The 22,368-nt window shown below is 46.4% G+C and overlaps 1 protein-coding gene across 6 annotated transcripts in view; it reads left to right on the top strand.

The window, feature by feature from the left end:
• Nucleotides 1-22,368, top strand: part of CRACR2B (calcium release activated channel regulator 2B) — a 370,935-nt gene that overhangs the window by 255,635 nt on the left and 92,932 nt on the right. The window lies entirely within an intron of this gene.

The following is a 22,368-nucleotide window of genomic DNA, read 5'->3' as shown; positions in this document are numbered from 1 at the left end:
TGGGTCCCTTGCTCACTTTGCTACTGGATTCAAGCTAGCCTGGCTGATGAGGGGTGTTACCCTGAAACCAGTCCCAGGATGCTTGTTTCCGGTTCAGGGAAGACGTGGCTTGGCAGTTCGGGCTGGACTGTGCCCATGAGGCACAGGGTCGAGAAGGATTTGCATATAGCTGGGTCTGAACTGAGGTGACGAAGTGAGCTAAACAATGATGATGGATTCAACTCAGATCTGTGACTGGGGGTGAGTGAAAAGTTTCAGCACTCTGTCCATCATCTCCTTGTGTCACCAGCATGACAGCAGCATCATGATTGGTCTGAGTGCCCTGGTTCAGGGCTCAGACAGGGAGTGGGATCCTGGGCATGCTCTCCATCCAGCTGTGCATTACAGCTGGCTGGAGAAATGCTAAGTGCTCATGACTGTTTGACCAGCCCAAGACAGATGGCCAAACCGTCATGCACACAAGAGAGTGCCCACCATTCCCCCTCCCCCGCTCCGGCCAGCCCAGCTCAGGCCCGCCCCACCTCTAGAATGTAAACCAACTGAGCCAGTACAGGAAAATAAAATGATAATAACATTGGGTTATTATCATTTTATTTTTCAGTTTTTGAGCTGCTCAGAGAGGAGTGGGGCGCCCCTGAATAGGAGGCTCCTCTCTTACCTTCACTGACCAGATGGGGCTGTTTGGCAAAGTTAATTTTAAACGTTGAAAATATACCCATCATTGGTTCTCTCTTAAACATTGAGATTTCCAATTTCTTATTTGATTCAAGCAGTAGGTAGGAAAATCATAGATTTCCAATTATTCTCCAGTTTGGCAGATTTTCCACCAGCAGATTGCAGGGCATGAAAGGGCCCGTTTTAAGAGATAATTCATCACAACTTTTTTTTCTGTCACCTACATCCTAAGGAGTGGTTTTCCCAGGTAGGAAGAGAAGCTGCCTGCAGATCCTGTTTAATATCACCAAAGTTAAGTGTACAAATTGGAAGTGAAAACAAATGGGAACCTTTGTTAATATCCATCAAGTTACAGGCTGTAGCCACTGCCCTAATATTACGCTGTGAATACTAAACCTTACTACGGCTTAAAGTCGGTCAAATGTGCACAGAAGCTGACTGTGTGAATCACAATTTGCCATTTTCCTCTGCAGGTAAAATTTTTTGCTTTTTGGTGCACATGAATGTTTGTGAATTAGTCCCTGTGTGTGTTTTTTTTTTTTACCAAAGAAAGCCCCATCCCCCTTTAAATCCTAGAAGATGAAAGAAAAACGTGAAATTATAATTTTGTTAGAAAAGTTGCACCAGATATAACCAAGTTCAGGAAAATATCAAGGAATGTTTTTTGCTGCTCAACTAAAGCTGGCATAAATTTGTGTATCCATCACTTTGTGCTGCTTATTGGTAGGGTTACCATCTGCCAACATTCAGTTCAGTTTTGAATAATATGTCAGAGGGAGCGCATGCATATAGGTCTGGGTGGAATTGATTTAATCAGAGAAAACAGGTCTTGCCAAAACGTGCGTTCTGGCATAAAAGGAAGCTTAATAGATTGTTGTTTGAGAATTTCTTGCAAATAGATGGCAACTGTAGGTAGGTTTGAGGCACCAACTGTTCTGTCCGTTTTAGGTCGAGCTTACTTGGCAGTGCATGGGCTGTCTGTTGCAAGGCATATTTTGCTTACCAAGAAAATAGAGGGGCTTGTAGCCCGCCCATTGCTTACCACTGGTTGGCTTGTCAATCTCATTTGCAGACTTCTTATTTGTGACCCAGCTTGCCAATCTTATGTTGTGCTGTGCGCTCCTGTGAAATGGCTCAGATAGCCTCATCAAGGGCTTTTTTTAAACTTTAGCTACGCTGCATAACATCGCTCCATATCACCTTAGATGTTGTGCAGCAAGGCTAAAAAACATTGCCAAAGCCATTAGGTCGCAAAGACCAGACATATCGGCTTTCCCAGTGCTTCTTACTTTTGTACCATCTTCAAGTTTTTTGTTTATTGATATTTAAGTGAGGGCTGTGTGGGAAAGCATCATGGATTAGGTATGTGCTACAGCTGTCTGTGGGAACCAGTATTGGGAACCTTGGGTAGTAGGAGGTGAGTGTAATACTTTCATAAATTAAGATAGTTTGGTGTTATGGACGTCACTAACCAAACATCACTTGTTGTGATATACATATTTGAAATGTATCATTGTTTACATGGGAGTCCTTTTTCTAACAATGATTACATTACATCTTTGATATTCAAAAACCCTTTGTAAAACATTTTTTTCAACAACAATCAGACACAGAAAAGAAAAAAGAAATCTGCACACATGATTGTGTAGTCCCACGATAAAGTCCATCAAAATGGCCAGGTTGAGTTAAGAGGGGATTTTTAATAAATATCAGTGCAAAAAACTTAATGACCGTGGCAAGGTGCAAGAATAGTTACACAGTCAATAGGTATTTCGGTCACATAAGGAACAATTACATTGGTCTTGAGCAAGCCATAAAATTTAGGATTGTGACTAAAAATCCCAATCGATCTGGGCAAATATAAAATTGAATTGAAAATGCATTTGAGTCTGAAATTAATGGGTCACAAGAATTTGTCCTAATCCTTCCTATTGGCAAATTTTTATCCAGCTATACTCTTAATTCTTGGAAGCATGCCTTCACAATGCTTTACACCATATTCTTATAAAAAACCCGGTGAAGCCACAGAAGTTACCCCCATCCTGGATTCCCCAAGGCGTCTAGTTTTCAAAAATGTGCATGTTTGCTAGGTTTTCCTAGGTGCCGACTAAGTTAGGCCCAAAATGTCACAGTTACCCACTTTGCAAAGAAAGAGTCAGTTTGCACTAGGCCTACCCACACAATTGAGGTACCATTTTTATTGGGAGGGTTGGGGAATGCTGGGTGGAAGGAAGTTTGTGGCTCCCTGCAGATTCCAGAACTGTTTGTCACAGAAATGTGAGAAAATTTATTTCTTTGATCGAAGTTTGAGGTTTGCAAAGGATTTTGGCTAAAAACAACTTGGTGAGAGTCACACAAGTCACCCCACCCTGGATTCCTCCAAGTGGCTTGTTTTAAAAATGTGCAAGCTTGCTAGGTTTCCCCATTGTGCCGGCTGATTGAATGCCCAAAAACCACAACTATACACTTTACTAGGAAAGGGTCAGTTGTGAGTGGAAGAATGTGATTCAGCCATGCTGCATTTTAGGTTGTTTCCTGTCGCGGGCACTAGGCCTACCCACACAATTGAGGTACTGTTCTTATTGGGAGACATGAGGACATGCTGGGTGGAAGGACGTTAGTGGCTCTTCAAAGAATTTCAGAACTTTCCATCACATAAATATGAGGAAAATGAGTTATTTTAGTCAAAGTCTGATGTTTGATAGGGATTACTGGTAAAAAAAAACCTGGTGAGAGCCAAGTGGGTCACCCCACCCTGGTCTAGTTATTGAAAATGTACAAGTTTGCTAGGTTTTCCTAGATGCCAGCTGAGCTGGGGCTCAAAATCCAGTTACACACTTTGAATAGAAAGGGTCAGTTTTGAGTGGAAAAATGTGATGATCCATGCTGTGTTTTGGGCCGTTTACTGTTGTGGGCACTAGGCCTATCCACACAATGGAGGTACCATTTTTTATCAGCCAACACGTGATAGCATAGAATAGTAGAGCATTTGTTTTTACCAATCGGATTTTGCTGTATTTGTGCCTTCCAAATGCAAGTCAGTATTAAGAAACAAAATATTTTGAAAAATACACTCTAAATCATATGCTAGTACAGGTTCCCACAGCTTCAGAGATGTACAAATAACCACTGCTTCTAAACTCCATATCATGTGCCTATTTCAGAATTACATAGGTGTCCTTTAAACTAATTTTTCACTCTACATATTTCGCCATATGAATTGGTCTATACTCAGTACAGAATGAAAAACCATTGTACAGTGCAGCTCAGTTGTTGGGTCTGCGTATCTTGGGTTCTTGGAGAACACACAAACCCTTTATATCCCTGCAACCAGAAGGGTCTTGCAGATTTAATAGTATATTGCTTTAGTGAATCAGCCATTGTTACAAAAAGTTACAGATGAAAATGTTGCCACAAATGACCATTTTTTTCTACTCATGTTCTGTATTTCATTTATTTTGACAGTTATTTTCTGTAGGGAAACCTTGGGGGATCTACATATTTGACCCCTTGCTAAATTCATACTTTTGTGTACTTTTCTGAAATCCATAGCTTTCCTGGATCACCCAATGGTTTCACACTAGTTTCCACCACAAACTGGAAATAGGTTAAGAGCACAAAAAATAGGAAAAATGGGCTACCTTTTTGAAAAATGCAATAACTGTAGTAAAAATTAGTTTTTTTTAATTCAGTTCTGGGAAGATGGTGACATCATCACAGCAAACCATTCGTTGATGACATATTTAGAAGAGAAAAAACAGTTTCATCCAGAGCACTTTTTTCCTATTTTTCCCCAAAACCCAAAATGGTGATATATTTTGCTTCTTTTCTCTGTCCCTTCAAGGGGAATCCACAAATCCTGGATACTTTTAGAATCCCCAGGATGTTAGAGACAAAGGACACAAATGTAGTGTGGATACCTCATGTACGAAAAGAGCCCTAAGCCAAACAACCCTAACTAACCGAAAAAGGGCTCAGCAGCACTGGAGGTGGGAAAGCCCCAGCAGTTAAGGGGTTAAGCGCACAATATCTCTTGTGTCACTCTGGTTTTGATACTTTGATTTTCCATAATATCAGAAATATTTTGTACATCAGGTGTGCAAATTATTTTGCAAATATTGTTGCAAAAATCTACAGTTAGCGCCAGTTTGTCCTTAACAAAAATAATTTCTCGAACATATGTGTTTTTGGAGCCCTGGTCTTGGTTCAAATAGGGTAGAAATGATCAAGCCCTGGTTTCTGGGCTTCAAACACATGATCTGCACCAGACTTTCAAAGAAATGTATAAATAGGATGGAACTGCTCTGAAATTAGGCTTTTAAAATATAGCGGCGTTTGTGAAGGAGGAACCACATAAAACCTGCCCTGAAAGATCTTCGATTACTTTCAGTGATGGCAATGTTCGAATTAAATATTCCCTGCACTGTCCAGAAATGAAAGTTTGAGAGTGATCCTTTGTCTGAACTTAGCAGTTTCTGTAAGTAGAATGGTTTTACTCCCCAGTTCCTTAATGCCATTAGAGTTTGTTTAGTGCTTGTGAGAAAGAACTGGGGGGTTTCATGTGGACAGCTGTATAGATAATGCATGCTGTTTTTAAAATATTTGGCAAATTCATAGGTATCCAATCCATCTGAGACAGTCAAGAACAGGACATAGTAATATGTTTTGTTGATAGAGATAAGACAACCAGCGGAATGAAGGATAGCTTTGAAGTGGGCTAGTCACGCTGTAGGGCGTCACATGAGAAGGGCGTTTGCACAGTTATTTCTGACAAGAATCATTGTCTGCAATTCTTTGAAGTTTTATGATGCTGGATTGGGGCAGAATGCTAGAATTACAGAAATATTAAACATTAGGTTACAAAGAAAATTCTTTAAAGACTTGTATAAATTGGGATGGAATGCAGATAGGTTGGAAGTTTGTATCATTCCATTTAAGTGTCTCTGAAGAGGCTTTGTCACCTAAACAGAATAGTTCAGGTGTCAGGAATGTTCAGTAAGAATATGAAATGTCTCTTGTTCGATATCCGTTTAAGTTGGCATCAAGTTCTCTGAGCCCTGACTTTAACATGAACCTTGAGATGACCCAAAGAGTTAAGTGAGAGACCAAGAGATTTAACAGTAGTAATACTCTTCTGATGATGCCATGGAGATTTACCATTATTCCAGCCCATCAGGGGACCTTTGCATTAGGACTGGGGGGGAGAGGGTGGTCTTCCTTCTTAATTGGATTTACCTTGAACATTATCTGTACCATCCACAACTTTGTTTTGTTTCAGAAGAAAATGCCATCAAAATTTAGAAATGTCTGCGAAGCGTGGGCTACATCATTTTTAAATGTGTTTGCAGTTTGTCAAAACAGAAAAAGCTGATATTTTGCATCCAGATTACCAGTAAAGAAGTCAGTTGGTCAAGCCATTTCTAATGCCTTTTCACCAATCCCTCTCCTCATTCCAACAGTAATAATGACATTGTAAAAATCTCAAACTAAATTATTCTGATAGCACCAGACTGGCTGAGACAGCAGTACTATCCAACTTTTCCACAGATGTCCATGACACAGCACTAGAGACTAAGGGGCCCATTAGGATGTCGGGCGGATCGCCACCACCATGCAGGCGATGGCGATCCGCCTGCATTTCATAACAAAACATAGCATAGTATAACAAAATAAAGCAAAGCATAGCATAACGCAACAAAAGATAGCTTAGCATAACAAAACACAACGAAGCATAGCATAACAAACCATAGCATAGCAAAACAAAACCTAGCATAGCATAACAAAGCACAGCATAACACAACGAAAGATAGCATAACATAAAACATAGCATAGTATAACAAAACATAGCATAACAAAACATAGCATAGCATAACATTACATAGCATAGAAAAACAAAACATAGCAAAGCACAGCATAGAATAGCATAACAAAGCACAGCATAACAAAACAAAACATAGCATAACATAATACATAGCATAGCATAACAAAACACAACAAAACATAGCATAGCATAGCATAACAAAACATAGCATAACAAAACACAACAAAACATAGCATAACAAAATGTAGCATAGCATAACAAAATATAGCATAACAAAACATAGCATAGCATAGCAAAACACAAAAAAACAGCATAGCATAACAAAACACAAAAAACACAGCATAGCATAGCAAAACATAGCATAGCATAACAGAACACAACAAAGCATAGCATAACAAAACACAACAAAACAGAACAGAACAGCATAACAAAGCATAGCACAGCATAACAAAACATGGCATTGCATAACAAAACACAACAAAGCTTAGCATAACAAAGCATAGCATAGCATAACAAAACACAACAAAACATAGCATAACAAAACATAGCAAAACACAACATAGCATAGCATAACAAAATACAACAGAACATAGCATAGCATAACTCTCTCACTTTCTGACTCTCCCCCTCTCTCACTCACTCACTCACTCACTGTCACTAACAGACTCTCACTGACCGACTCGCCCACTCTCTCTCACTCACTCACTGACTCTCCCACTCACTCATTCACTGTCCAGACTCTCACTGACCGACTCCCCCACTCTATCTCACTCACTAACTGACTCTCCCACTCACTGACTGGCTCTCCCACTCATTCTCACTCACTGACTCACTCACTCACTCTCAACACATATTGCATTACAAATGCAATAGGTGTCACATTTGCGAAAATTTAAGCTATTGGCATTGTAAATGACAATGCTATTAATGTATCTAATTTCAAAACCAACACATAAATAAAAAATTGTCATTTACAATGCCAATAGCTCAAACTTTCCTAATGCGAGACCTATTACATTGCAATGGCTTGTTTTCCAATATGTCCAGTTCAGTGGAAAGTTCACTCCAATCACTATACTTTAGAAGGATACTTCATTTTTACTTCTACAAAAATAGAGCTAAGAAAATCAAAGCAACTATTTGTCAGTTATATTAAACAGTGCATAGCCTCATCCAAATAATCTATTCTCTGATGGAGTGTAACATGTATTTCGTTATATTACCAATTTGCAAATATACCACTTCCGGTAATAGCTAAATCCATATACACTAGAGGTAAAGCACCCACTACATCATGGATCAGAAATGTCTGAGATTTGTGAAACAGCTACATGGTGATCAATCAGTGCATACATTCACAAGGCACTATTGCCCTGACTCAGACAAACAAGTTAATGCTAGAGCCGGCCAACATACCCTTAGAAATCTCTTCAAATAGTCTAGATTATCTGTCAGGAGTCTCAATTGGTTACCTTTTGGCTTTCCTTCTACTGTTCAACAGTCGCTATGTAAGAATGTTTCTAGTTTCCTAATCTAGTATAACAGTAATTATCCTATGATACAGAAGACAAGGTTACTTCCTTGTAGTTCTAGTTCTGTATTTTAGAAATCTTCATTGAAGTCATAAACGATCCACCTACCTAACTAACTAGGTCCCTTTGAACAGTAGAAACAGCGTCTGCCAGATAATCACAATAAAAGAGAATTTGCTCTAAGAGTCAATTTCCAGTACAATGGATCACAGGCAGGTGAAGCCCCGGACATGAGGCGGAGCCCGACTTCAAGCCCACACCAAGGTTGATGTGTGAGCAAAGAAAGTTAGTGAACATCGAAATCTCTTAAACTCCCGTGCCGTACTATCGAACGTGGATTGCCCAATGGTCACTAGTAAACAAGTGAGTAAGCTCAGGTAGGCCCGCAACCCACACAGCGAGCTGCTCTTCAGCATAACAGTGTTTGACAGTTTTTAAGCCTTTTGCACCTCAGATGCTGCAATGAAGTTGTCTCTCTGGAGTTTGAAACCCTACATTTTGGAAAAACCTTGGATTGGATAGGCTTACAAAAGAGTGCTGATCATCGCTTGGACATATGGACTTTTTCACATTATGATTATAATTATATGGGCAAATACATTAAAAAGAAGTGTCCGGGATCCATTCTCATAGTGGGTTAGCAGAACTAGGACTACAAGCAAGTAACCTTTTCTTTTTCTCAGTAGAATGACATGAACTTGAGTTTCCAGGGTTGTGAGAGTTTGTTATTTAGTTCAGTTGTCATACATTGGAATAAATTACATGTGTTGGACTTAATTTTAAAGGCAGAGAGGGCCCGATTTATTACTCTGCAGACAGCCCATTGTTTTGCCAGGGTGACAGGGTAGACTACTCCGTCCCCTTCTTGCAGGGACTGCCCGCCAAATTTATAAATGACCATCTAGCGTGCGGTCATTTATAATGCATTGGCAGGAATCGCTTTCACGGTTGTTCCTGCCAATGCATTCCGCTGTTTGGGGCAGAGGTACATCAACTTCACACAGTCCTTTACCAAACGGTTTTATTTTTTTATTTTCAAAAAAACAAAATCCGAAACAGGATTTTCTTTTTGAAAATACACAATAAATGCCCCCTCTCCATGGGAGTGCACTCCCATGGCGAGGGGGCATTGTTCTGTTTTTACTGTCCCTTACCACCAGCGTTTTCTTTGCAGTGATGGACCGTAAAATAATGGCTATATGTCCAGTCATCCTAATTAGGGGGGTGGACATATAGCCACTTTTCTGGTGGCCCAGGGGAGTAGTCACCGCCATAACCAAACCAAAATTGGGCGGGCGGACCATTATGTGGGTAGTATAGGTACTCTAAGGCCTTTGCGGGGAGTACCTGGTCCGCCGATATATAAATCAGGCCCAGAGTCTTAAAATATGAGTGCTATCCAACCACCAGTTTTAATAGGGATTCTTTAAAAATTAGCGGTGTCCCACCAACAGTTTTGTTCAGTCGGTTTTGACATAGATTCTGTAACCAGCAGGCACTGACAGGAGTAATAAGGTCAAGCAGTGGTTGGGAGAATGGGTTGAACCATGTTTCATTGAGAGAACAGTTTGTGTAGCAAAGCAGATCTGTAAATTAATTAGGCAGAAAATAGAATCAGTAGAAACTAGTTGATATCCCAGACTTGGGCTTGGTTGAAATGTGTGAGATTGGTTGGGTATGTTGTAACATATAATAGTTCTGGCTCACCTATGCTCTGGATGGTGGGGAAATAAAAAGGACTCTTTACACAGTAGGCCTGAGAGGGTGTTGTCACATTGAGTTAAGTTGGTAGGAGGCATCCAGACAAAAGTTGGAGGCATTGCGAGTCTTTGAGCATGCTCCTATAAATAGTGCAGGAGAAATCTCCGATGGGCTTTCCAGGGCAGGATGTCAGAATGTGTCTGAGTATGACTCAGTGAGGTATGGGCTGTGACAGTCATCTGGTGTTCATTATCTAAAAGTATTGGCTGCTTTGTAGATGGACTGGATTAGGAGAGAGAGGTATGAAAATGGCGATTAGCGTGATTGACTTTATAATACAAGGTGAATAATTAGGTGAGATATGAATGGGTACAGAGTAGGCCTTCTTTGCAGTTTTATATAGCACAAACACGACCTGAAAGTATTGGCGCACTTTACATAGGCACCAGTTACATTACAAAAGGTCACATTTTTGGGGGGGTACAGTGAGATTTTAAATGATTTTGCTCAGAATCACTGGATGTTGAGCCAACGCAGAGTTTCAAACATGGTTCTCAACACCACCTTGTCGCAACATCACCTCACCTATAATAAAATTACTTTTCTGGAGATGGCCCCAAATTCATCCTGGCATGTCTTTCTGATAACATTTAACCAACAAGTAAAATCGAAAATGAGAGCGGTAAACTACAAGCTATATAAGGAAGACAATTAGTACTGTAAGAAGCTAGGTTTGGGGCTGGATGAGTTTCCACAGAAGGTAGAGGAATGCTTCCTGTGTCAGAGTAATGCATGGATGTGGGGAGAGAAGAAATAGTTCTGTTTGAGAAGGGTTGTGGTTGCCAGATCTCAACAAGAGCATTTCTGAGCTCTGCTGTGATGGCTTGTGAGGCATTTAAAATCTCCTCATAAGTTTTCATAGTTACAGGAATAGGAGAGTATGGTTTTTCAACAGGTCCAGAATCAGGCAGGATGGCTAGCATACAGTCTTGGGAAATGCAGTCATACCAAGGCTGCTCATAAGCAATCCACTGGCTGTTAGTGGAACCCTGAATACCCTCGACTACTAACTGTCCTTCAGCAGAAAATGAAGAGAAGTTGAACGTGTGTGTCTTGCAATCTCATATGGGATACTTGTGTGGCAGGAAGTTGTTGCTGCGCAGAACCCCAGTAATCGTCCTCTCAAGTGTTATTGTAGTAAGGCCCTATACAGTTATATTTTTTGGTGGATATGGTATAGATTGTATTTCTTCTGTTATGCCGTGATTCCAAGCAGTGCCACTTATTGATATGTGATTCTTGAATTAGGGCTGAAAGTCAGATCTATCTTGCCATCAGGTTTTATTAACATTTTTTGCTTTTATCTTGAAGAATCAACATAATGTCATCTTGACACATCTGTTGTTCTTGGATCCTAATAGCTTTTCTGTTGTAAATGACTGAAGCAGTGACATTCTTCCAGTTTGTAGAAGTAGTTTATTGGGTGACATCTTAAGGCCATGCAGGACAACTGCAGCTGGCAAATAAAATTCTAAGATAAACAAGTGTTGAATCCCTTGACTCAAGCTCCTGAAACTCCATTAAATAGTATGTATTCCACATTAAGACATCACACACCTAGCGTTCCACAATTACATTACATCTCCTCCCTTTTCCAAATAACAAAACAAGACACAGAATAATGATGATCGACACACAGAACAAATACACCCATAATAACACACATAAAACACTGTATGACAATATACACCATGAACATAACTGGAAGGAACAAAGAACAACACAACGAAACAAATATGTGCATCTTCAAATGCTATACAACAATACTAAAAAAAGAACAAACACATTAACTCTGCACAAGTCAACCAACCACCCCGGTGATCTGCAGTTCCTCGCCAAATTCACGGACAATGTTAAGGCTCGAGGTGACTTGTGAGTATCTAGAAGGCCATCACCAGCTCATGGACCAGGTTGATAGCTGAGCCTGTGGAAGATACTTCACTGTCTTCTTTGAAAAAGCTGAAAATCACCAGAAACCAACTACTACATTATTCTGCATCTTCTTGTTCCTGGTAGAACCCCTTATTCTTGAACAATGAAACATGCCTTAAGTTCGGCCTTTGATCATTATCAAGTTTCATTTAAATCTTTTTATTGAGTTTCAAAAAAGCAAACATAGGACAAGAGGACATTACAATATTTCGAGGGGGTCCCGGTTGTCAGACGTCTTCCCCTCCCTCCCGCTGGGGGGCAAGTCTCACAGTTGCTTCATAGAATGTGTCCTTGAATGCGAGTGAGGGCCCTGACTTGGTTTGCAATGTCCCGAAACAATCCCATCAACAACCAACAGTCCCCATTCCCTCCACCCTCCTCCCACTTTCCCTCCTGTGTTCCCCCTCCCCGGTGTGGTAGGGAAGCTTCTGCTAGGCATTCTGAGGCATGTAGAAAGTATGAGGTTCAGGCTGGGGACCTTACGTCCTTCTTAAAGTCGTCTGGTAGTCGGAGCACCCTGAGGTATTTCGGGCACGTGATTTCAACAAATTCATCTGATAGGAGAGAGACCAGGGGCTGCCATGTGTCTAGGAATGTGTCTCGTGTCTGGGTGAGGGAGGCTTGTATCTTTTCCATACCCATGATGTGCCAGAGTCTATGGAGCCACCCCGTGTGTGTGGGTTTCCTTTGAGTGCCCCATAGTGACAGGATATGTTGAGTGGCAGCCCCCATAGCCAGCCCCATCTGCCTCCCCCTGAGCGATTTGAGAGGAAACGTGATGGCGTTGGGGAGACCGAGAAGCGTGTACGCTGGGAATCGGGGGATCTCCGTCTCAAAGTGTTTATCAATATCTCTTAGCACCCTTTCCCAATACTCCTGCACCTCCGCACATTCCCATAGTATATGAGTGTGTGTCCCTGTGTGGCCACATCCCCTCCAACATGTCGGGTCCCTGCGCGAATTGCTCTGATGCAATTGTGACGGTGTAAGGTGCCAGTAGTATGCTATTTTCACAGCCGATTCCTTGCTGGCTACATTCCGGGCAGTGTGATGGGCCCTGAAGTATATGTCTTGCCATTCTTTGTCCGTGAAGGAGCGTCCCAATTCTCGTTCCCATCGATTCTGACCCGCTGACCAAGCAACAGGGGGGGGTGGGCTGAGTATCTTATAGATGTCTGTGATCGCCTGTTTATCTGTCGTTTTCGTGTGTAGCCACTTCTCGTAGGTTGTATGATGTCTGCTTACGTGAGGCAGCACTTCTTTCGCTGTGAGCCAATGTCTGATCTGAAAGTATTGAAAGCGATGGATTTGTGGGAGCGTATAATAATCTTGTAGGGTATGCATTTGCAGGAAGCCCTCAGGATCAAAGAGGTCGCCGGCCGCCTTGCATTCGGACGCCCGCCATTGCGGAAACGACCTGGGGGTCATTCCCGGTGGGAAGGCCGGATTATCAAATAGAGGTGTCATCGGGGACGGAAAAGTGGTGAGGCCACTCGGGACCGCCACCTTGTCCCAAACCTGCATCACTGTTCTCGTGATGGGCGATTTTTTACGGTACGAGGGCCTGTCCGTCCGTTTCAGGAATGGGACCTTCCACAGTGACATCTGGCCCATAGCTCGGTCCTGAAATAACCATCTCTTTTCCGATTCGGATCTGTTCCACTCTAAGAGATATCGGAGCTGTGTCGCTTGGAAATAGCGGAGTAGATCAGGGACCTCTAGGCCGCCTTCCAACGTAGCCCGCGTGTTCAGGTCTCTACGCAGTCGCGGTCGTTTGCCGGCCCACACAAATTGTTTAATGCTATCTTGCAGTTTTTTGAGCACGCCTACTGGAGGGGTTATAGGAATGGTCTGGAACAGGTATAAGACGTTCGGTAAGAGAGTCATTTTGACTGCTGCTACCCGTCCCAACCATGAGAGTGGTTGCCGGCGCCACCTTGCCAGGTCGCTTTGTAGGGCAGCTAATAGAGTCGTATAGTTTTGCTCGACTGTCTGGGTCATGCTTGGAGTCAGGGAGATGCCTAGGTAGGGCAGCGACATCTGGGACAGAAGACCTCCGTACCGTCGCTGGCTTCGCGCCGTCACGCGTGCATTCCGCCCCAGGGGCAAGATCAATCATTCGATGTATAGTGCAAATAGTAGGGGCGATAGTGGACACCCCTGTCTGGTGCCCATCTGAATATCTAATGGCTTTGAACGCACCCCATTGACACTGATTGTGGCTTGCGGGGCAGCGTAGCAACTAGCGACCCACGTGCGAAACCGGTCGCCCAACCCGAACCGTGCCAGGACGGCGTCGAGGTATCCCCAGTCCACCCTGTCATACGCCTTTTCGGCATCCACCGACAGGAGGACTGCGTCAGAATCGTTGAAGTGGGCTTTGTCAATGACGTGGAGCAGGCGCTTGATGTTGTCCGCGCACTGCCTGTTCGGGATAAATCCTGCTTGGTCCGGTTCAATGATGCCCGGCAAACATAGGCCCATGTGCGCCGCCAGCACGCCGGTGAATAGCTTCAGGTCAAGGTTGAGTAACAAGATGGGCCTGTAAGCCTTGCATTGAGACGGGTCTTTGCCCGGTTTGGGGATGACCACGATGTCAACCTCTAACATTTCCTGGGGGATGGAGCCTCTGCCCTGGAAGGAATTAAATAGCCTAGTCAGTATTGGCGCTAGCAAGGGGCAGAAAGCTTTATAAAAGCTCACCAAGAAGCCATCAGGGCCCGGGGCTTTCAGCGGTTTGAGGCACGCGATCGCGGAGATGACCTCGTCCATCCTGATGGGCGCGTCGAGAGAATCCCTGGTGGCTTCGTCGAGAGGTGTGATTGCCGTCTCGTTGAGATAGGATTCAGCCGTTGTTTGCCCGGTAGGCGGTTCCGCCGCGTACAAAGAGGCATAGAATGCCCGGAAGGCCTCTACGATCTGGTCGTCCTCTTGAGTGATATGCCCCTCTCGGGTTTGAATGGAGGAGACCTTCGCACGCAGGGTCTTAGCTTTGAGGCTTCTCGCAACCAAGCGCCCTGTTTTATCACCGCCTACGTAGTAAGTGTGGCGCAGTCGCAAGGCTGCGTATTCCGCCCTGTCTAGGTCTAAACTTACGAGTTGGGCCCTAACAGCTTTGAGCTGGCGCCATACCCGGTTCGACTATGAGCCTGTTCTAGCTCAGGTGCTTGGTTGGACAGGGATTGCCGCTTGTCCCTCCTCTTTTTGGCTTCCGCAGCGGCTACAGCGATTAATTCCCCTCTCACTACCGCTTTAAGCGCTCCTCATACCGCGGTCAGGGTAACCTCCGGGGTATCGTTCACCTGCAGATACTCAGTAATGCGGTCATGGAGTCGTTGCATTACTCCATTATGTTGTAGGAGCGCTTCATTAAGGCGCCATCTACCGTTCCGTTGCGCGACCCTAGGAACTCGTAAGTGTGTCATGAGTGCATCGTGATCAGACAGTGCTGCTGAAAGGACCTCTACGTCATCCACCAGGGGGGTCATGTCAGGGTTACCGAAAAAGTGGTCAATTCGGGCGTAAGTGTGGTGCACGTGGGAGTAAAAGGTGTGGCCCGGGGTGGTAGGGTGGTGTTTTCGCCATAGGTCTACAAATCCCCTGTCTGATAACCACTGGCTTCCCTCCGCTGAGATTGCTCCTGCGAACCCATGGCGATGGCCTGATCTGTCCATGTTATGTTATGTTATGTTAGGGGTTTTTATAAGGCGCGCAGCTGCCCCAGCCAAGGGGCGTCCCAGCGCCTTGGCGTCCATTACTAGATTTGTATCTCCGCCCACCAGCACTGATTTTGTATTAGGTTTTAACGTGTCTGCCAGGGCCCCTTTGAGAAATGGTTCTTGTTTGGAGTTTGGAGCGTAAAGTGAGCCTACGACCATTGCCATCCCACTGATTTGAATGTTGTAAGCCAAGAATCTCCCTTTAATTTCGGCCACTTTATCCCCAACTTTCCCTTTGAAATGATGTGCCACCAGTAGGGCCACACCCGCTTTTTTCTCTAGTGTTGAGGAATAGTATTGGAACGGGAAGGCCTTAGATCGCATTCTGTGCCAGTCTTTGGATAGCAAATTAGTTTCTTGGAGTAGGCACACTTCTGCGCCAGAGTTTTCTAAATTAGACAGGACAGCCCTGCGTTTAACGGGGTTGTTAAGCCCTTTACATTCAAGGTGAGGACCTTCAACGTGGAGTCCGCCATAAGTGGGACATGTAAGGAGTGCAATGTGCCCTAGTAGTTCGCCGACCCCTCGGACCTGTACACTCTGCCTCTAGTGAACCACACCAGGAGGGTCCCTGAACCCTTGTAGTTAACCTCCCCTGAACACCCTTCCCCCATCCCCCCTCCCCCCTCCCCCCAGATCCAACTTTCCCAACTCGCCCCCCAACCCTCCTCCCTAATCGCAGTAGCTAGCCCCCCAACTCCCTCACCCACCCGCAGTATTCCCCTGAACAATCCCCCATAACTTTTCCCATAGTCTCTGGCCTATCGGGACAAAGTCCAGGTCCGTAGAGTGTCAAAGTATATGAGGACATGGCGGCGGTCGACTCGTCGGACCCCGACCCCATCCCCCTGGTGAGGCAATTGCATGAGGGCAAACCCTTGTATAGGAGCACCTTACTGTTTAGCCACTGTGTTGTCCGCCACCTCTTGCACAGCCGCCTCTCGCTCTTGGGCCGTCACAAGGGGGTCCGGTTACCGGAAGGATTTAGGAGAACGTCGTCTCCGCACGGTCTGCCAACCGTCTCTGGATCGTCTCGCAGGCCCCTCCGGCGATCGGTGTGGGGAAGTCCCCCTTGGTTCTGCTCCCTCCTGTAGGTCAATGTCCAGCACCGTGCACGTGTCCCGAAGGGATCTGAGCTGGTGAACTGTCCCCTTCCATTTGAAGATGAGGCGGAATGGGTGGCCCCATGTGTAAGGTACTCCTTTGTCTCTTAGGAAGTCCATTGCTACCTTGAAGGCTCTTCGTTTCTGCAGGGTGATGGCAGAGAGATCTTGGAAAAGGGCTACTGAGTCTCCCCGGAAGGTGATCGGTTGACGCACTCGGGCCTCCCTAAAGATGCGCTCCTTCAGAGGGAAGTCAGGGAGAAAGGCCAGTATATCTGGATGGGGGGCCTGTGCCCGGTGCGCCGGGCCGACCCTGTGTGCGCGGTCAATCCGGATTTCTAATTCACCTGGTTCCCCGATGATCCCCCGGAAGAGCTCTTGTAGGTAGGTGACAATGCTGTTCCCTTCCGATTTCAATGGAACTCCCCGGACCCGTATGTTGTTCCTCCGGGAACGATTCTCAAGATCCTCCGAGTGTGCTTGGAGATCCACCTGTTGGTCCTGGAGGCAGAGGATTTCTTGTTGGAGTCGTTCCACTTCCATGCTGCGGGTCTGGTCCGCCTCTTCCACCGCCGCCACGCGCTCCCCCAGGCTGTCCATGTCCCTGCGCAGTTCTCGCTGCTCAACCGCTAGCTTTTGCTTCAAAGTCTGGAAGTCGTCCCTCAGGGTGTTGAAGAGGGAGGCCAGAAAGGCCTTCGTGATGGGCGCGGATTCGTCGTCCGGGCCCGTGGTGGCAACCGGTGTCTTAGGAGGCGACTGCATCGGGGCTTTCTCTGCTTTCGGGGCATTTTTGTGGAGCATGTCCGATATGTTGCGGTTGCCTTTGCGTCCCGCGGTGGCCATGTTGTCGGCGCTTTAGAGTCGATGCCGGGCAGGGGGTCTCCTTTCAGGCTGCAAGCGGCGCCCCCACCAATATAGGAGCAGGTTCCAATTTTTGCCTAGTTCCCGATGCAGGAGCCTGGGAGCGTGGAGTCTTTTCCTGTCGACGGTGTAGGGCGGTGTGGGCCCCTCTCGTAGAGTAGCCCTGTCCTCCCAGTGGGGGGGTTCGCTTTGCATGAGGGGGTCTCAAGCAGTGGCGGCTGGTGACATTTGAAAGTGGTGGGGCGTAAAAGTTTGGGTTGAGTGTCCCATGTGAGTGAGAGTAGCGAGTGAGGCCAACTGCCCAAAAGGTGTTCCACAGAGTCTCCCCCGAGAAAAGTATGAACAAAGAGTGGGCAATTGGTGCATTTTCAAACAAACTTGACATAAGCAAGAAGGTCAAAAAAAGCAATTGTGAAATTGGAATTGCGAATACTCCACGTGGTTGCAGCAACATAAATAGCATTAGTGCAGCAGATACTGTGGCACAAGGGCCTTCTCCACCCCAAAGGTGTTTTTGAACTAAGAAGACAGATGATGGGGGTCTATTTTCCTTGCTTGTTTTTTGCACCGCAGAGCTGGGGCAGCTACCATAGACTTTTTAAAACGTAAGCACCCTTACCTCAAGGGCAGGCCCAAACTGAAGGCGTCTTCTCAGTACCATGCACATATGCCAGTCTGCATTGCCAAGATGTGTTAAAAAAATTTCAGCTGACTTCCACATGGTTTTAGACAGTTTTGCTTGTAAAAGTTTAGGCCGATGTATAAAAACTAAACTAGGGAAGGATATAAGTGGGAAATCCTGCTCCGAAGTTAACCGTGGGAAAGCGTATTGTCCAGGCCTCTGACCCCTCACCTTCCTCCAGAAGGGTGTAGCTCAGACCGATGAGAGCAGGGCAAATATGAGATAATAGAGAGAGTTGCAGCTGTGAAAACTAGAAAACGAGGTGTAAGTCTCAGCATCAGTTCAACAGCATCATAGGATTCATTCTGGGAAGATCACAATCTCCTCGTGCCTAAAAAACACAAATGCGCTCTTGTGTAATGTAACTGGTAAAGTACTCCAATACGTTCTGGTCAAGTTTGCGCTACAATTTAAACCTGCAATTCTGCAAATAAGAAAAGAGCTTTTATAAAGAAGATCACTAACGGCTACAAGAGAAACATGATGCTCTCAGGGTGAGAGCAGAGCAGGGTTGTGGGTTGCATACAACGCAGCTACAGACCGGATCCAGGTGGGAGACGCTTGAATTTCGAAAGCCAAACATGGCTTTCATTCATCTTTCTCCCGCGGTCTGAATTTGCTCCCAAGTCAGTACAAGCCAAAAGGAGAAATATGTTCTCTCGATTCTCATTTTTTAAATCTTAATCTATCTCCATCTTCATGAGCGGCTGTGAGGAAAACTAGGAGTATGGGAGATGCACTGAAGGGTTCAGACACCATCCGATCCTCCTGTTTCATGTGCGCGCCAAAGCAGTGTGTTTTGTCAACAGGGAAAGAGGGGAGAACTCTGTGCTTTGATTTAAAAAAAATCGAATTATTTCCCCAGTGATAAAAGGAGACGCGTTTCCGATTTTGCCCGCACCAGCTCATTTAATTTATAAGCATTTCCAATGACATAGACCAGAAACGGAAGCGAAATGCAAAAGCCTGCACATAAAGAATAAATATATCAATTGCTCTGCTGCGTCATGGAAAACAGAACAGGTGTCATTAAATTTAAAGTGCCTCAGTAGAGTTGAAGCAACAGTAAACAGAACTTATGCAAAAACTTCTAACAGACCAGGCCTGAGCGAGTTGCTTACTTGTTTCCCCACGGAGGCGGGCTGCTATGTGGTTTTTTTTTACATTTCTGCTCGTTGTGAGATTGCGGGGCATCGTCGGAAATGGGGAAAAGCTTCAAGCCTTCAAGTTGGTGACTAGTCCTTCAATCTTCACACGCAGCTTCTCATAAAACCACGAGTCTGACTGGTGCAGAAATGGCGTCCTGCATAACTGCAGCGTGGGAAGCAGGAATAAGACTGAATCCAGCTGCACAGGTGATTGGCCAAGCAGTGCGGGCCACAGCAGAGCAGCCAACACCCACGCGTGGCACCATCCTGCTGCTGTAGCAGCCAATCCTGGCGCAGCGTTAACAGCGCCACTGCGCCAGGATTGGCTTACGAGCAGACTGCTATTTGCCCCTAATGAGACCGGGGCCGGGACTGCATGCCTGTCTAGTTTCTTAGTGCTAAGGGTGGGGGGGGGGTGGACGGACCACAGTACGCATGCGCAGGCCAGTCAAAATATCGAGGCCTCCTGGATTTCCCATGCGCAGGTGTACAGTTACTGTAGTACACACTGCGCATGTGAAACCCACGAGTCCTCAATATTTTGACAGGCCCGCGCCGCGCGCAGTTACTGGCCAACGCTATTCTGCTTGCACCGCCCCCGCACGGCCCACTGCCTTATGCGCTGCCAGATTCTGTCGGGCTTCTCCCGGCCGGGGACAATAGCGCGCTGCAATTATAATCCCGGCCGTACCGTTCTGACGTTTTTTAAAATAAATTATGCATGCCATGTCTTGTTGGCAGGTGCGTCCATGGCTAGTGGGGCAACGCCCCAACGCCCCCAATGGACGCACCGCCACTGGTCTCAAGTGCAGTCCCCAGCCCTCTAGGCCTGTCGCTGTGGTGGCCCAGTGGTATAGTTGCTGGTGCTGGCCCCCGTCCTGTGGGCAACCGGGCTAGGCTGTCACCGGCTCGCCTTCGGTGTCCCGGGTTCAGGGCCTAGCGCAGGCAGGGGGGGCACACTCCTCACCTTCCGGCCACAGGGACGTCCCTTCGTCCGTCAGGCGCAGGTATTCCACAGCTCGGCCTGCCTGGGCCTCCGTATAGATCCCGGCCCTCCCTGCTGCCTCTCCGCCGGTTCGCCTCCTTTTCCCTTGCCTTTGCTCCGGTCAGCACGCCAGCTACAGGGGGTCTCCTCCGCCATCTCCACTCAGGGCCACGGCCCCTGGCGTGTGCTCGCCCGCCTGCTCTGGACGTTAGACTCAGGGTCCGGTCGCTGCCCTCCGCAGAGGGGGCCTCAGGTGCAGCTCTGTACGGCTTATCGCCTCTATGGTCCGGTGTGGCCTGGTGCTGGTGTTGTCCCCCGTCTAGTGAGCACCGGAGTGTTCCTTTACCGGCCCGCCCCCGGTGTTCTGGGTCTAGGGCCTGGTGCAAACAAGGGGGCACGCTCCTCACCCTCCGGCCACATGGGTGTCCCTGCTCCCACCAGGCGCAGGCACACAGCAGCTTGGCTGGTTGGGCCTCCTAGCCGACCTCGGCCTTCCCTGCTGCCTCGCCGCTGGTTCGCCTCGCTTCCCCAGTCTCCTCACCAGTTAGCACGCCGGCCACAGGTGGTCTCCTCCGGCGCCCACACCTCAAGCCTCTGTCCCCGATGGGTGATCGCCCGCCCGCTCTGGGCGTAAGAGTCGGGGCCGGGTCCCTGCCCCTCGCGGACCAGGCCTGAAGCCGGGGCTCAGTTACTGCGGCAGCCCGCTCGGCTTCCTCCGGTCGCCGCCGCGACCCAGCCAGACCGCGTCTCCGCCGTGTGGAGCCGCAGCCGCTCAGCCGCCGCTCCGGGGGTCCTCACCGGCAGCTCACCACTCTCGGCCTCTGTGTGCGGTACGATTCACCTGCCGCACCGGGCCCTGAGGTTTGGAGAACTCCCCGGGCGCTGAGTTCGCGCTGACGCCATCCCGCAGTTTTGCGCCGGCGAAGGGCGAATCCTGGCCACTTCGTCCCTTGCCGGCGGCGTCTGTCAAGTCAGCCCGCCGTTAGCGCCGGGATCGATGCTGCTCCTTTGGCGCTGGTATTTGGGGGAATTTTGGGGTATTACCCGCTATTGAAAGGGCGGTAAGGGGTTTAGGGCCGGGGAGCCTCGGAAAACGCGTCCAGTCAGGCCGCCATCGTAGCCACGCCCCCGATCATTATCATGTTTAACCCAACTCCTATCTGTTTCACTCAGTTTAAGTGGCCCTTGGAATGTGGACAAACTCTTACTGGAATCTCCTGGTTTTACCTTTACCCAGTCTCTTCTAACAATGTGATGAACGACAGGCTCTTTACCGTGGGAAAGGTCATTCATATGTGACTTAAGTTCTCCCATCCATGAGATCACATCGCATAAGTTCAAAAGTCGATATATACATAACAGTATTCACATTGACACGATGGGCCCATAATCTGTCTTTTACCACCCTTTGTGAAATCAAAGCGTACTGCCAACTCTATGATTTCCTTGAACAACCTGTTTATTGTCTCAACCTGACCATTACCTGGTGAATTGTACAGTGAAGTACAAATAAGTTAAACTCCCACACCCTGCAAGGAATCACGCATCTCCTCATCGGTTAATTCCATTTCATTGTCTGTTACTAAAATTATTGAGACTCCTACGAAGCGAAAAGTTCCCCCCGGAACAGCAATTGTGGAGGAAGTTGTTATGTTATGCATGAATACCACCTCTGCCCATCTTGACAAGGCATCCACAAGGACTGCAGCATAATTTTCTTTCTCTGGCAGAGTGAAGAAAAATCCAATAAAATGGAAATAAACTTCCTCCCAAACATTACTTTCGTGCATACATGTTGCTTCTCCAAACATGTTTTCCAGCATTTTGACATACGTCACACTCCATCACCCCCTCTTCACCTGCTTATTCATTGCCGGTCACCAAAACCTTTCTCTTAATCTCTTACCTGTTATGGTCTGACCCAAATGTCCTTCGTGGGCCAAGGCGATTTGTTTTTGTCTAACTACATACAGGCTCCCAAATTTGTCACTTCTCATTATCACATACTCGCTACAAAATGATTATTCATCCTTTATTTCCAGGGAGAACAGCAATTTCCTTGCATACAACCGCATCTGATAAGGTCTATGACTTCTGATAAAGTACTGTCAGGACACATTAAGGTATCCATGAAAGGTTATCCAAACAC

The sequence above is a fragment of the Lissotriton vulgaris genome, chromosome 2_1 (assembly GCF_964263255.1).
Source record: "Lissotriton vulgaris chromosome 2_1, aLisVul1.2, whole genome shotgun sequence".
NCBI classification, from domain to species: Eukaryota; Metazoa; Chordata; class Amphibia; order Caudata; family Salamandridae; genus Lissotriton; species Lissotriton vulgaris.
The sequence above is the reverse complement of the archived record's forward strand: the minus strand, read 5'-3'. Positions and strand labels throughout refer to the sequence as shown.